This window comes from Glycine max, chromosome 14 (assembly GCF_000004515.6).
Source record: "Glycine max cultivar Williams 82 chromosome 14, Glycine_max_v4.0, whole genome shotgun sequence".
NCBI lineage: Eukaryota > Viridiplantae > Streptophyta > Magnoliopsida > Fabales > Fabaceae > Glycine > Glycine max.
In genome coordinates, this window is record NC_038250.2 from 26,826,917 (window position 1) to 26,843,252 (window position 16,336).

General features: G+C 35.7%; 1 long non-coding RNA gene across 4 annotated transcripts; it reads left to right on the plus strand.

The window, feature by feature from the left end:
- Positions 1–1,123: 1,123 nt before the first annotated feature.
- Positions 1,124–15,670, plus strand: LOC112999361 (uncharacterized). Of its 4 annotated transcripts, none has more exons than XR_003264522.2 (4): positions 1,124–1,298; positions 1,373–3,442; positions 10,595–10,677; positions 15,206–15,670. It is a non-coding gene; the product is annotated as an uncharacterized lncRNA (long non-coding RNA). The 4 variants fall into 4 exon arrangements; XR_003264521.2 differs by lacking the exon at positions 15,206–15,670 and adding an exon at positions 11,751–11,997; XR_003264520.2 differs by lacking the exon at positions 10,595–10,677 and having other exon boundaries at positions 1,125–1,298.
- The last annotated feature ends 666 nt before the right edge of the window (positions 15,671–16,336 follow it).

Here is a 16,336-nt window from a genome sequence, read left to right on the forward strand (position 1 = left end):
TTTATCTAATCTTTATTTCTTATTTATATATATTCATTAAGAATAATCTTTATATTTAATAATCATTATATTTAACATTTATTTAAATGTTCTTTTCTATTGTCAAAAATACATTTAGTTAGTTTACCGTGTAGCACGGACTTATTTATCATAAGATTAAGTCATTTACGAGTGTTCATCGAAAACTTTTATATATATATATAAATTATTTTTTCATTTCTGATTCATTTATTTAAATGTTCTTCTATTCATCACAAATACATTTAGGTATTACCCTATGCTATGCACATTATTCATTTATGATATCAATAAAAAAATAATATATATACAAATAATTTAATGATGATATTTTTAGCAATAAATTTATCTAATATTTATTTTTTGTTTTTATATTCATTGTGAATAATATTTGTATTTAATAATCATTATAATGATTATATTATCATTCAAAAAAATCAGTAATCATTATATTTAACAACTATATTATTAACCACGGTGGATGTAGAACATTTTTTTTAAAAAAAAAACTCTTATCACCGTAAATGAAACTAAAATGAATAAATTAACTCACTTATGCTTCTTTTTTTCATTTATGAGTACTCATTTTATATATATATATATATATATATATATATATATATATATATATATATATATATATATATATATATATATATATATATATCATATCTAACTCATTTATTCAAATGCTCTTTCTATTTATCACAAATCCATCTAGTTAGTATCCCATGTTATGACACCCTTTACCTTAAAAGTTTATTTAATTATTATTGCAAGAAAACAAGTAAAAACATACATAAAAATATATTGACTTTTAAAATTTTTTGCAAGTAAACGGTCCGCATCTTAAATCTCTTCAACATTTATGCATTGAATTAAGTAAACATAAACATAGAGGTTGGCACTCCAAAGGCCATACAAGAATAAAGTAAATTCACTATTAGAAAATATGGATTCATCTTTTGTTTAACATCAATTTTAAAAAAACTAATTTTAAAAAAATACGACGACATTTTTGTAAATAAGATGTTATCGTAAACCTCGCTTATAAAATAATCGATTTTGGTTGGTTAAGAACCAATATTGCCAATGCTATATTTATCCCTCTAACATCGGTGTTTTTTTTTTAATGTTTTGTTTCTAATACCTAATTTTATGTCAATTTCTATTGCCCAAAGCTCTCGTACCCTCACTCTAAAACTCTCGCTATTGTGAACTTTGTTGCTGCGTTTGCCACTCTGTCGTTCCCCTCTCCGTGATGGCACCTTGTGTGACAAGTATGCTTTCCCTTTTTGCTTGTGATTATTTCAGGCTTGAACTCGGAGTTAGAGCTTCAATTGGATCCCTGCAGGGTCTTTTGCTTCCTTCTCATGAGAAATGCAAAATGGGATCTGAGATTTGAGGGGTTTTAATCTGTTTAAAGATATAAGAAGTGCAAAATGAGATTTGAGATCTGAGATCTCTCAAACTCTATTCAAATTTGAGATATGAAACCCGTTTTGGTGTGAAGATGCACTCACAGGGGTGTGATGCGCTGAAGGTGCGGTGCATGAAGGTCGTAGTGAAGACATTAAAGGTATGTGTTGTGACACTCAGATTTGAGATATGAAACCCGTTTTTGTTGTAGATGGAAACCATACTGCTAGAAGATGACAATGTTGCAAAAGCACTTCTTAGCTTTATTTCAGAGTCCTGGGTTCTGACTCCTCAAATTTTATAACAAGGTATGTGTTGCTAAATATTCAAAGTGTTAAAGGTTAAAGCAAAAACTATTGCCATCTTTTATAACAAGGTATGTGTTGCTAAACAAGAAGGACCTCCATTGATTCAGTTCTAGAGAACCCAAAATTTCAAAAACTATTGCCATCTTTTGATGAGTTACTTTGTGCTCTTTCGCTAGAGATAAAGGTGAATACAGATGGGAAAGTTGAAATTTGTTTGGTTGGTGACCCTGTAGTAACTTCTTTAGCATTGCTTGTTGCGTTAGATGCTCTGGATGACATGATTTGCAATCTTAACAAGTGTGAAATCTATGGGAAATATATGTTTCAGTTGCCACTTTTAAAGTTAAATAGAATACATTCTGGTTCAGCAATTGCAAGTTCAAAGGAGTTGCCTTTTGAATTGTGAGTTTGTTTATAGCTGGCTATTTTATGTGTTTACCATACGTATGCCTTATAGCATCCATAAAGTTGTCCCTGTTTTATTAAATTTCATATAACATCAGCATTTGATGGCACTCGAATGTCTAAATGGGAAGAACCAAATGGAGCAAGAGGTATGGTTAACCAAATAAATAACTTACAACATCAAATTATGGTTCAAGCTTAAACATAGTTCTATAGAATTCATTAAGGTGTTGCTATCTTTCACCTACAAATGGAAAAACATGATTTCTACTCTCCCATTAGAAAATAACAAGTTGTTATATGTCACCTACCATATGGTTATACTATATACTAATTGCTGAGCAAAAAAAAATACTATATACTAATTGCCATTCTTAATAAATTATATATTAATGAGATTTTATTGGGGCTTTTTCTTTATTGTAACTCAGTGGATGATTTTTATGCCAACTACATCAAACCAACCATTGTAAATCATATGTTGACTACTTGGCTTGGTATTTTTCTTTGCTATTATTTTTCTGTAGTACCTCAATAAATAGATTGTAAACCAACCGCTTACAATTTATAGCGTTAAGCTGCTAATAGTCAAATGTTAGTAAATTGACTTCTAGTTAGTTTCTCTGCAATGTTATGCAATTCCTTGTTAAAATTCTCGTGATTAGGAGTTTTGCTTTGTTGGTTTTCTTTCTTCAAGGCATAGATTTAATATTAATGAAAAAATTCATAATTATGAAAAGTGTTAGGCACTGAAGCTATAGTCTATTTAAAAGAAATAAGGGGTAGAGAAGGGATGTGAGGGAGGAAGCAATGAAAAATATTTAGTGTGCCCAAATTGACTAAGTGGACTCTAATCATAATAGAATAGATAGACATCTTGCAGTGTGTCAATGGAAATGACACTCGAGGGAAAATGTTGAATGTTTTTCTAGGGGGTTGTGAGAGGAGGAGGAGAATTTTGGGTAAAGTTGGTGGTCATTTTGCCTCGGTAGAGATTGCTTATTGCAATCTGTTAGTTTTGTTTTTTTCCATCTTTCTATTACTACAGGACTTTCCTCTTTTTGTTGGATAAATAATATTTAGATATTTTCATTCCCTATCAAAATGCTAGTGCCAAAAGTGTAATTCCATTTGATTTCTATGTCCACCCTATTCTAAAGGTGCAGACACTTGCTCTCTTGCTGCATAGGTTGTTGGGTCGTGTATTGAACATTTGATAACATGATGTTTGAGCTTGTAGCATATGAGTTGATGTCAGCCAATGATGCACCAGAGAGGGATCCAATGGACTGGTATGGACTTTGGGATGTATGCTGAATTACTCTTGATTCTTTTCTTTGTTGCTATTATTGTTATTATTATTAATTATTTTGTAAGTAGTTGAGTTACTCCGCCTTACCTTATAGTGTTCTCTAATACTAATAAGCTTAACTGCTCCAAATTAAAGTAATGTAACTGCTTCGCTCTCCAGATATGATTAACCATGAAAATTTAGTCTGAATTTAATTTGTAGTCAATTTAAAACTTACTTGATTGTTGTAACTTTATTTTACATTTCAAAAAAGGATTCCAAATGTTTTTTAAACATAATATAGTTTGTTGGTAGTATAAAGCTTATGCCACCGTCTTATCATAATGAAATCCTCAAAATAACATGGAAGCCAAGCCAAACAAATTGTGTCATAAGTGTGTGCCCTGCATTTTCTATGGAAAACTCTATCTCTCTCTCAGGTGGCAGACCGGATATAGCCTCAGAAAACACTTCAGGAAACTCTCTGACAACAGGGAGGTCACACATAAAAACCTTTGTCTCTATTTCCAGGCTAGACAAGATCATGTATACTTGAGTATCTTCCTTTAAAGATGTCACAACTTGGTTGACAGAGATAAACATCATATCCTTACTCACTCTAGAATCATCAAACACCACACTTTTATCAAAATAGTTCAACAAGACATGGTTGGAAGATAACCAGTCCATACCAAGAATAACATCAAACTGACTCAAAGGCAAACAAATCAAATCAATTAAGAATGTTGTACCAGAAATCTCCATAGAACAATTCAAACACACATTAGAAGTTAACACAGAACCACTAGTAGGGGTTTCTACTACTAGATCTTTATTTAAAGAAGACACATAAAGCTTAAGTTTTTCTACACACAAATAGGATATAAAGGAATGGGTTGCACCGAAATCAAACAACACAAGCAAATGAATCCCATTTATGAAACATCTACCTTGGATTAGATCTTTGGATTTTGAAACTTTAGCACCATTAAGGGTAAAGACTCTTCCCGTGGCCTTTGGGTGTCTAGTTTGGTCACTCGGGCCTCCACCATTTTGCTCTTTCTTGGGTTGTGTACAATCTCTTTGAGTGTGTCCCTTTTGTCCACAATTAAAACATGCTATGCCTATATCGGGACATTTGGAGGAGATGTGCCCTGGTTTACCACATCTGTAACAAATGATATGAGTGGAGAAAGTATTGGGTTTGCTACCACTACCGCCTGCAAATCCCCTAGCAGCAGTTCTCTGATTGTCATGGCGGTTACCATATTGCTTAGGAGGAGTCGAATATGGTTTTCCCCGATGTTGAGGCCCATTTTTTTTGTTCCTCATTGGGCATGTACTCCTATAATGGGCCGCCCTGTCTCGGGAGTCTTTATCCCAAATCCGACACATGTTAACCAAAAGTGGGAACTGACGAACACCTTGGTAATTCACAGCTTGCTTCACTTCAGGTCATAAGCCATTAAGAAACTTTACACACTTAGAACTCTCACCATCTCTCCCTTGATAATGGGGAAAGTATCACACCAGCTCCTCAAACTTGGCTGCATATTCAGCCACAGTCATACTTCCTTGCTTAAGCTCCAAGAACTCTGTCTCTTTCTTGTTCCTAACATCCTCGGGAAAGTATTTCTAAAAGTGGGAACTGACGAACACCTTGATAATTCATAGCTTGCTTCACTTCAAGTCGTAAGTCATTCAGAAACTTTACACACTTGGAACTCTCACCATCTCTCCCTTGATAATGGGGAAAGTATCTCACCAGCTCCTCAAACTTGGCTGCATATTCAGCCAGTCATACTTCCTTGCTTAAGCTCCAAGAACTCCATCTCTTTCTTGTTCCTAACATCCTCGAAAAAGTATTTATCCAAAAACACTCTCTTGAAAATGTTCCAGGTCACATCTTGACCTTCAGCCTCTAGGCATTGGCGAGTATTCTCCCACCAATACTTAGCTTCTTCCACTAGAGTATATGCACCAAAAGCAACCTTTTGCCCCTTCGGACATGCCATAACTCGGAAAATTTTCTCAATTTCCCTTATCCAATTCTGAGCACCATCAGGGTTGTATCCTCCATTGAAAGAAGGAGGGTTGTTTCGTTGGAAGCGATCCAACCCCTGGTACCCAACAGCTCCACCAGCTTCTCTATTCGGATTCCCTATATCCTGAGCTAAGGCTTGAAGGGCATCCACTATCGCACGATCATTCCGTCCAGTCATCACTCCCTATACACACCAGGGAGTTAGACTTGGAAGGAATACACACAAACAAAGAACCACACAACAATTACAACCATCACAAATTCCTACTCAGTTACTCTTGAGAGTTGATGCCTCAAGACATTAACACCCACTTTCCATCATTTGCATTTTCTGATTGCTTGTCATATCATTCCATTGCCCTTCACAAATTATACAGGTGACCAATCTAATAATCCATGACTCAGCATTGAAATTCATGGTATAGCAGACATCAGAAAAACAAATTCAAGGAACATAGGCAAACATGATGAGCATACACAACAATCATTATTCAACACTCATATCCAACAAATATTCGTCATCCACATCCAACAATTACTCATCATCCATCCCTGGACCTATGAATGTATGTATACATGATTTTGATGAAGTCAAAGAAGAATCTAACAAGGCTGCTTCAAATGATAAGCATTTGCTTTAAGAATAATTCAAGATTGCTTCAACAAACAAAATCTTGTTTCAAGATTCACTAAAGACCAAAGTCTTGCCTTAAAACAAAGTGCTTTCAAGACATGCAAGACTCTGGTAATCGATTACCAGGAAGTGTAATCGATTACCAGAAGACAGAGTTGAGAAATAGCTGTTGAAAAAGATTTTGAATTTGAATTTTCAACATGTAATCGATTACCATATATTTGTAATCGATTACCAGCAACGAAACTCCTGAAATTCAAATTCAAAAGTCATGACCCTTCAAATTATAACTGTGTAATCGATTCTACAAACATTGTAATCGATTACCAGTGAAGAGTTTTCAAAAAATCTGTCAACAGTCACATCTTTTAATTAGATTTGTAAATGGTTATTAAAGGCCTATAAATAGGTGACTTAGGCACGAATTTTGGAGAGAGTTTTGCTGGTCCAGAATGTCTTATCCTCTCAAAAGAAAATGAGAGAGATTTCAAGAGAACTTTATTGTCAAATTCTCTCTCAAGAACTCTTGGACAAACACTTGCAAATCCATTAAGAGTTCATCCATGGATCTTCATTGTAATATTCTTTTCTTGAAGAGAGAATTCTTCTTCCATTCTTCTTACTCAATGAAATTGATTAAGGGACTGAGGGTCTCTTGAGTTGTAAGGATTCCTGAACACAAGGGATGAGTTGTCCCTGTGTGTTTCAGAAGTTGTAAAAGATTTTACAAAAATAGTGGAAATCTCAAGTGGGTTGTTTGAGTATTGGACGTAGGCACGGGAAGTGGCTGAACCAGTATAAAACTATGTTTGCATTCTCTCTTCCCTTATCTCATTTATTTTGTTGCAATCAATCTTGTATTTTATGTTTAAAGAACACTATCAAATTGATTGTTGCTTCTTCTGCATTCTAAGCCTATCACTCTTAAGTTATTGAGGCCACAAGGTCCAACAAGACCCAATCAAGACTGCACAGAATGATGCATGCACCTGACTCAACACTCAGATGCAATGTGGTACGTACCAACAACTACCAAGTCTCAAGAAATAGTCTAAGCGTGTTCACACAACACTCTCACTTAGGAAATTGTGCTGAGTTTGTCGAGACCACCCGGGTGTGCACGTAACATCCACCCTCCCATAGGTGATCAGCCTGGGAGCCAAAAGGTGTTCCCTACCAGGTGACTAGCCTCCTAGTACAAAGTACACTTGGTCACAGTTACTCTATTTCTTGTGTCGTATGAGCTATGATCACGGCCAAAAGTAAGTGCCAAAGACCATGGACCAATTAAAGCGCCTAAGCATCCCCTCAGAAATGCTTAGATTCTTTAACCACGCTAGTTACCCACGTCTGGGTCATCCGCTAAAGTCAGTGCACTCTACCCCCCATGACATACACTCCATACAACGTATGATCGTGACCAAAAGCTAGTACCAAAGACCCTGGAAGGTCAGTGCATATTGCCCCCCACGATCGTACACAACATCCAATGTATGAGCGTAGCCAAAAGCTAGTGCCAAAGACCCTGGAAGGTCAGTGCACAGTGCCTCCCACGAACATACACAACATGCATATGCCAATGCATTTCCAACATCAATCAACATTCCATTTCCATGTCATTTTCAACATAAATATCATCTCGTCTCAATGATGTTATTAACAACAACAACCACACACACACACACACACAGGCATTCCATGACCCTAACTATTGTGTTAAAACGATAAGTTTTATAATAAACTCCCCTCACTTATCGTGAGCTACCCCGCGGGTTCCTTTTCGCGTCACTTGAAGATTCCTTTTCGTCCTTGCTCGTCGATTCCACGCAAGCCTCTACGATGCCAAAACGAAGGAGACTTAATATGGATTTCAGAAAATAAAACTAACACCAATGCTCTGGGTCAAACACCCACGTTACTTCGTGAAAGAACTGAGAGCATTTCAGGTTTTACAAAGGGATATCATCTGGAAATTCCGACCACGCCAATGTGATCGGGGTTCATTGTAGGTTACAAAAATAACATGCATTTCATGAAAAGATAACGTTTACAAAGTCTCTTTCTCTAGGATTTTTCAAAGGAAATGTAAAACATGCAATGATGGTTCCAAAGTCAGAAAAGATACAAAGACAAGCTGAAACTAACAATAAACAAGCGTAGAACCATGGTTACCTCGAAGGAAAACGAAAGGTCAGACTAGGGTTTCGTCCTCTATCGAAATCGCGAGCCAAGTTGAAAGATTTCGCTTTGGTTGAAGGGTTCCTCTCAGTGTGGGGTTGCAACGGAGAACAATAGCAGTTTGTGGTGGCTAATGGTGGCTGTGGGTGATGGAGAAAGTGCTTGGGACGTTAGAAATGGCTTTGGAAGAAAGAAAGAAGAAAAAATGGTGTTTTTCCTAAGCTACACGAAAGCAAAGGCTGAAAACGTTCAAGTGAGAAATGGTCTCGGACACGGAAATGTCGCGCACACTCCAGACATCTTCTCGAAGATCCCAACGGTCAGATCGTGGACAAGTGTCTTGTGAAGATGTAGACTAAATTTTGAGAAGATCCAACGGTTAACAAAGGCTGGGAAGCATTTGTACCGAGACAGCTCATGTAGCTTCCTTGAGAAGCTTCATTAAGAGGCTTCCTCAAGAAGCTTCCTTGTGGCTTCTTTGAGAAGCTAGATCCTTATCTACCCACACCCCTTTATTAACTAAATTAACCTCTTTAAAAATAATTATGGATAAAAACAACACAACAAATATAATCAAACATCAAACATATATATATATATATATATATATATATATATATATATATATATATATATATATATATATATATATATATATAATATATATATAAGGATGTTACATTGGTCAGAGCCCGGAGAAAGCCTTACCTTAGGACCAGAAGTGGTACAGCAAACTATTGAGAAAGTTAAGTTAATCCAGGAAAGGATAAGGACTGCTCAGAGTAGGCAGAAAAGTTATCATGATAAGAGGAGGAAAGATCTGATATTCGAGGTTGGTGATCATGTATTCTTGAGAGTCACTCCGTGGACTGGGGTTGGTCGAGCATTGAAATCCCGAAAACTCACACCTCGCTTTATTGGTCCTTTCCAAATTCTTAAGAGAGTTGGCCCTGTGGCATACCAAATTGCATTACCCCGTCTCTTTCTAATCTTCACAATGTCTTTCATGTGTCTCAACTACGTAAGTATATTCATGATCCATCCCATGTAATCTAATGGGATGATGTACAAGTGAAGGAGAATTTGACATATGAAACATTGCCTTTGAGGATCGAGGATAGGCGAATAAAACACCTAAGAGGGAAAGAGATTCCGTTGGTCAAGGTGATCTGGGGAGGTGCATCAAGAGAAGATGCCACGTGGGAATTAGAAAGTCAGATGCGAGAAGCTCATCCATCCTTGTTTGAATAAGGTAAATTTTGAGGACGAAATTTCTAAAAGGGTGGGAGAGTTGTAACACCCTGATATATATATATATATCTCTATATATATTTAGTAATTATGCTTGATGTTTGATTATATTTGTGTGTTATTTTTATCCGTAATTATTTTCAAGGAGGTTAATTTAGTTAATAGAGGGGTGTGGGCAGATAAGGATCTAGCTTCTCAAAGAAGCCTTTTGAGAAAACTTCTCAAAGAAGTTACAAGGAAGCTTCTTGAGAAAGCCTCTTAATGAAGCTTCTCAAGGAAGTCACATGAAGTTGCCTCGGTAAAAATGCTGCCCAGCCTTCGTTAACCGTTGGATCGTCTCGAAATTTGGTCTACAGCTTCACAAGACACTTGTCCACAATCTGACCGTTGGGATCTTTGAGAAGATGTCTGGAGTGTGTGCGAAGCTTCTGTTCCCGAGAGCATTTCTCATTTGAGCGTTTCAGCCTTTGCTTTCGTGTAGCTTAGGAAAAACGCCATTTCTTCTTCTTTCTTTCATCCAAAACCATTTCCAACGTTCCAAGCTCTTTCTCCATCACCCACGACCACCATTAGCCACCAAAAACCGCCATTGTTCTCTGTTGAGACCCACACCGAGAGGAACCCTTCAACCGAAGCGAAATCTTCCAACTTGGCTTGCGATTTTGGTAGAGAACGAAACCCTAATTTGACCTTTCATTTTCCTTCGAGGTAATCATGGTTCTATGCTTGCTCCTTGTTAGTTTCAGCTTGTCTTTACATCTTTTCTGACTTTGGAACTACCATTGCATGTTTTACGTTTTCTCTAAAAAACCCTAGAGCAAAGAGACTTTGTAAAAGTTATCCTTTCATGAAATGCATGTTATTTTTGTAACCTACACTGAACCCCGATCACATTGGCGTGGTGAGAATTTCCAAATGATATCCCTTTGTAAAACCCGAATGCTCTCAGCGCTCTTAAGTAGTGACGTGGGTGTTTGACCCATAGCATTGTTATTAGCTTTGTTTTCTGAAATCCTTATTAAGTCTCATTCTTTTTGGCATGGTAGAGGCTTGCGTGGAACCGACGAGCAAGGACGAAGAAGAAATTTCCAAGTGACGCGACGAGGAACCTGCGGGTAGCTCACGATAGGTGAGGGGAGTTTATTATAAAATTTACCATTTTAACATCATAGTTAGGGTATCTGTCTGTCCCTGTTGCATGTTGAATTTTCTTTCAAGAAAATTATGTTTTTAACTAATGGGTTGCGATAAAATTGTTATTGATATGCATGTTGGTTTTTCAGGAGAACCTATGTTTTTACGAATGGGATGCGATATATATATATATATATATATATATATATATATATATATATATATATATATCAATTATTGATATTGTTGTGTTTGTTTGATTTGTGTTGTTTGAAGACCTGTGACTGTGAATCTAAGACATGAAATATATATATATATATATATATATATATATATATATATATATATATATATATATATATTTGTCTGTCTTTGGCAACATTCATACGTTGTATGGACTGTATGTCATGGGGGGTAGAGTGCACTAACCTTGTCGGATGATCCAGACGTGGGTAACCAGCGTGGTTAGAGAATCTTAGCATTTTTGAAGGGATGCTTAGGCGCTTTAATTGGTCCATGGTCTTTGACACTTACTCTTGGTTGTGATCATAGCTCATACGACACAGGAAATATAATAACTGTGGTCAAGTGTACTTTGTACTGAGGGGACTTGTCATTTGGTAGGCAACACCTTTGGGCTCCCAGGCTGATCACATATGGGAGGGGGGCTGTTACGTGCACAACCGGGTGGTCCCGACGAACTCAACACAGTTCCCTAAGTGAGAGTGTCGTGTGGACACGCTTAGGCTATTTTCTGAGGTTTGGTTGTTGTTGGTACGTACCACGTTGCATCTGAGTGTTTGAGTCGGGTGCATGCATCATTCTGTGCAGTCTTGATTGAGTTCATGGATGAATGATGAGTAATTGTTGGATGTGGATGATGAATATTTGTTGGATATGAGTGTTGAATAATGAATGTTGTGTATGCTCATCATGTTTGCCTATGTTCCTTGCTAGTTGTGGTTATTTGGAATTGGTATTGATTCTTTTTATAATGAACTCACCCTTGCAATTTTGTATCGTGTGGTTGATACCTGTGATGATCACGAACATTGTTCGTGGGAGCAGAATGACAGCAGCAGGGTGCAAGAAGTGAAATTCTGGTGAGGAGTCGCCGAGCCGACGTGATGACGTTGACATCATTTTGGGAGAAAGTTGTGTTTTGTAATCAACTCCTCCATAGTTGGTTTTCAAGTTGTATTTTGTTGGGTTAAAAATGTAAAACTTGGATTTTAATTATACTTATGAACAAATTTAATTTTCGTTATGTGTATGACGTGTACATAGTTACTGTTCTATATAATTATGTATATTCACTTAAGTAATGGTGTGTTGTTGGATGAATGTATGTGAGACGAAATTACTTCTATTTTCATAAGCAAAATTAAGGGAGTTTTTTTTATAAAAATTGAAATTATTGCATGTTAGAGTGTGGATATCGTAGCGACGAGGCGGGTCGTTACAGGGCTCTTTTCTCGAAATAGGCACTATGGTTGTTGTGCCAATCTATGCCAATCATCAGCTTCTACCCTAATTTTGCACAGAACAAGCTTTAAATAGGCTTTGAAATCACGACACTTCGCTTAGCGCCACCTGTAGAAGCAAAGCTTCATGGTGAATCAAAGGTGATTCAAAGGTGTTTTGATGATAACAAAAGATGATGGCAAAGGTGATGACAAAAAGTTCAAAGATCAATGAAGAACAATTCAAGAGTTCAAGATAAGAATCAAGAAGAATTCAAGACTCAAGAAATTCAAGGTTCAAGATCTCAAGAATCAAGAACAAGATTCAAGGCTCAAGATTCAAGAATGAAGAGAAGACTCAATCAAGACAAGTATTAAAAAGTTTTTTCAAAACTTTGAATAGCACATGAGTTTTTGACAAAACCTTTTACCAAAGAGTTTTTACTCTCTGGTAATCGATTACCATATTATTGTAATCGATTACCAGTAGCAAAATGAGTTTGAAAAAGTTTTCAAACTGAATTTACAACGTTCCAATTATTTTCAAAAGACTGTAATCGATTACAATGTTTTGATAATCGATTACCAGTGCCCTTGAACGTTGAAATTCAAATTCAAATGTGAAGAGTCACATCATTTCACTTAAAAGCCTTGTGTAATCGATTACACTAATTTGGTAATTGATTACCAGTGACTGTTTCTGATAAATCAAAAGATGTAACTCTTCAAAAAGGTTTTTGACTTTTTCAAATTGGTTTTAAGTTTTTCTAAAAGTTATAAATCTTCTAAATGGTGTTCTTGACTAGACATGAAGAGTCTATAAAAGCAAGACTTTGTTTTGCATTTCAATAATCTTGAACACATTCATACAATCCTTTACAAGCCTTGAATCTCTTTAAACTTCTTCTTCTTCTTTGTACCAAAAGCTTTCTGAAGTTTTCTGGTTTTCTAAACCTTGAAAACTTGTACCATTCATCTTTTCATTCTCTTCTCCCTTTGCCAAAAAGAATTCGCCAAGGACTAACCGCCTGAATTCTTTTTGTGTCTCTCTTCTCCCTTTTCCAAAAGAACAAAGGACTAACCACCTGATTTCTTTTGTGTCTCCCTTCTCCCTTGTCAAAGAATTCAAAACGACACAGTCTGAGAATTCTTTTGATTCTTCCCATTCCCTAATGCAAAAGTGTTCAAAGGACTAACCGCCTGAGAATTCTTTTGCATCCCCATTCATAAAGTATCAAAGGTTTAACATGAGATCTTTGTCTCAACACATTGGAGGGTACATCCTTTGTGGTACAAGTAGAGGGTACATCTACTTGGGTTTGACTGAGAACAAGAGAAGGTACATCTCTTGTGGATCAGTTCTAATGAAGGGTACATCCACTAGGTTCAAAGAGAACAAGGGAGGGTACATCCCTTGTGGATCTTTGCTTGTAAAAAGATTTTTACAAGGTTGAAAGAAATCTCAAGGACCGCAGGTCACTTGGGGACTAGATGTAGGCACGGGTTGTTGCCGAACTAGTATAAAAACTCTTGTGTGTTTGTTTCCTTCTTCCCTACTCTTTTACTTTCCGCTGTGCATTTAATTTCCGCTTTTACTTTCTGTTAAGTTTCTCTTCTACTCCTCATTCTCTTAACAATTTAGTAAAAACCTTAAAAGAGTAATTTTTAATTAGTAAAGGTTTAGGAATAATTAATTCAATCCCTCCTTCTTAATTATTCTGAGGCCACTCGATCCAACACCACCCTCGCGCTTAGCCTGGCTGAAGGCACCTACTGCGGTTAGCGCACTGATCTTGCGCTTAGCGCGCGACTTTGATGCTAATGCTCTGCCATATTCTCCTTTGCGCTGACGTTGTACTTAGCGATAGATATGCGCTTAGCCCAACTGCTACTTTTTGCAATTCAAAACTTAGCCTCGTTTTCACCTGGAAATGCACAAATTTCATCATTAAATCCAATGAAAATGTTCTAAAGACAACGTTAACCATTAAACAAGATTTATTTACAAAATTTACTCCAAAATGACCATAAATTGGGGAACTCTATAAGCTTTGGAAAATGATTTCTATACAAAAGTTAGTCGTATAAAGCGACTAACAAATATGGAACTGAATCTCATTTTGACATTTTAACTCTTCCCTAAATTCCAATATAGATTTGTGATTTATCCAAAACTATTTGTGTAAACATATATATTATACTTAGAATTATATTTTTAATAGTTTTGTACACTTATTAGTTTTTATGCATATAATAAATATTTTTGTAGAAAGTGTCTAGGTCTATTTTGAATTTGTAGGTTGAGTTCTTTGTGAAATAAAATAAATATTAAAAGAATGCACTTAATGTTTGGATCTATTTTACTCAAAATCGATGTTGTAAAGACACTTTCTACATCAGTTGTAGTCGATGTAGAAAGGTGTTTTCAACATTGGTTTTGAACTGTCATTGAAAGTTGTCCACTTTCGACGACGGTCAATTCAATATCGATGCTAACTTGATGTTAAAAGTCCTCCAAAACCGATGTTGAATACTTTTTTTTGTAGTAGTAAGTAATTTACAAAAATCCATAAAGAAATTTTATAAACATATAACCCTGCCCCAATGTCACAACGATTAAAACACAAGTCCTAACTTAAAATATATCTAAACACATGAAGTTAAGCATGTTCTCTAGCATCATCTTTACTACTTTGATGATCCTTACGTGTGTGTGGCAATCAACCCAAACACATACAACACAAACAGATTGGGGAGTGTGATACATCTCACCATATATGATGTTATAAGAATTAAAGGCAATTTAAAAACATACATCATTATACGTAGCAACTTATTCACTCCATAGTCTCACAATCATATACCTTCTCATAGACACATGCATTACGATCGTTTTAAGCATGTTTTATTTGTCGCCAGTGTATACATTTTCTCAATTATTTTTTTCATTGATGTCTTTACACCTCATATCATGGTTGATTCCCATATCATCGTTTTTAGCATGTTTTATTTGTCGCTAGTGTATTTTACATGTTCAATTTGATTCCCATATGATTGCAGTATTTGTTTCCTTTGGGAGCAGTTGAAGCTGCTTAATTGGCAGGAATGTTCTCTTCTAAGTGTCTCTGAGACCAATCTTTTGTTGAACAAACTTCAAGAGTTGTCTCTGGCAAAGTTGCGACCCCACTACATTGAACCTTGCTTACCCCCTGATGCACTAAGCTCTATAGGTTGGCTCTAGCCACAAATCTTGGTCGAGCCATACTTGATGAATAGTCTTACCAATATTTATATGCTAGTGATGGATAAATAACAATATCATTCGACCATAGTAGGCACGTGGAAGAGGTTGTAAATTGCTTTTCTCCTATAGGTGTCTCTTGTTGTAAATTTGTATGGACATGGGACAGTTGGGGCATTAGTTGTATGTTTATTTTTCATTTAAGTATTAATCATTGTATCAGCGGGAATTTTAACCTAATTAGGTGTGTTTGGAAACACGATGAAACCATGTTCAACAAGAAATTTTTGCGTTCCATGCAAAAATACCGAAGCAATTTGGGTGTTGCTTCTGTGTTGCCTTGCCTTTTAATTAACGCTTTCACAACCACAATTGCTTTTCTTTTCAAGAATCAAGTTTTTAGTAAATCAGGGAGTTTAACTAATTTTACTTTTTCCTATGTCATTGTAAAGCTTGATAAGCATAAGATGGAAATTTACCATTGACTGGAATTGATGTATTTTTTTAAGCAAGAAATTAATTACCCACAAAAAATCTATTGATATCAATTTATCAACGTTTGTCTCTTTGAAGAAATAGCTTTTGCAAGATTTTAATTATTAAAAAACTGCATATGGAGAAGGATACAGTGCCCTTTAAAAGATGATATAAGATAATAAAAAAATCTTTAAATTGCAATTTATCTTTTAATATATATTAACATTATTAATTAAGGTTATTGAATTCAAGAATTTAAGTAAAGTTGTAAAAGTTTTGTAAATTTGATTTGTAAGAGTTTACTTTGAAAAAGATGATGGAATTTACAATCCAATAGGGGGTGTGGGGATTGGTTTTGGAATCAAATCAAACTTAAAATAAAGTTTTGAAAATTTTTCGTTTTCAAATATCATATCATAAAATTTTTATTTAAAACCAATATTTAATTAATCACTCGTATACAATATTCTTTT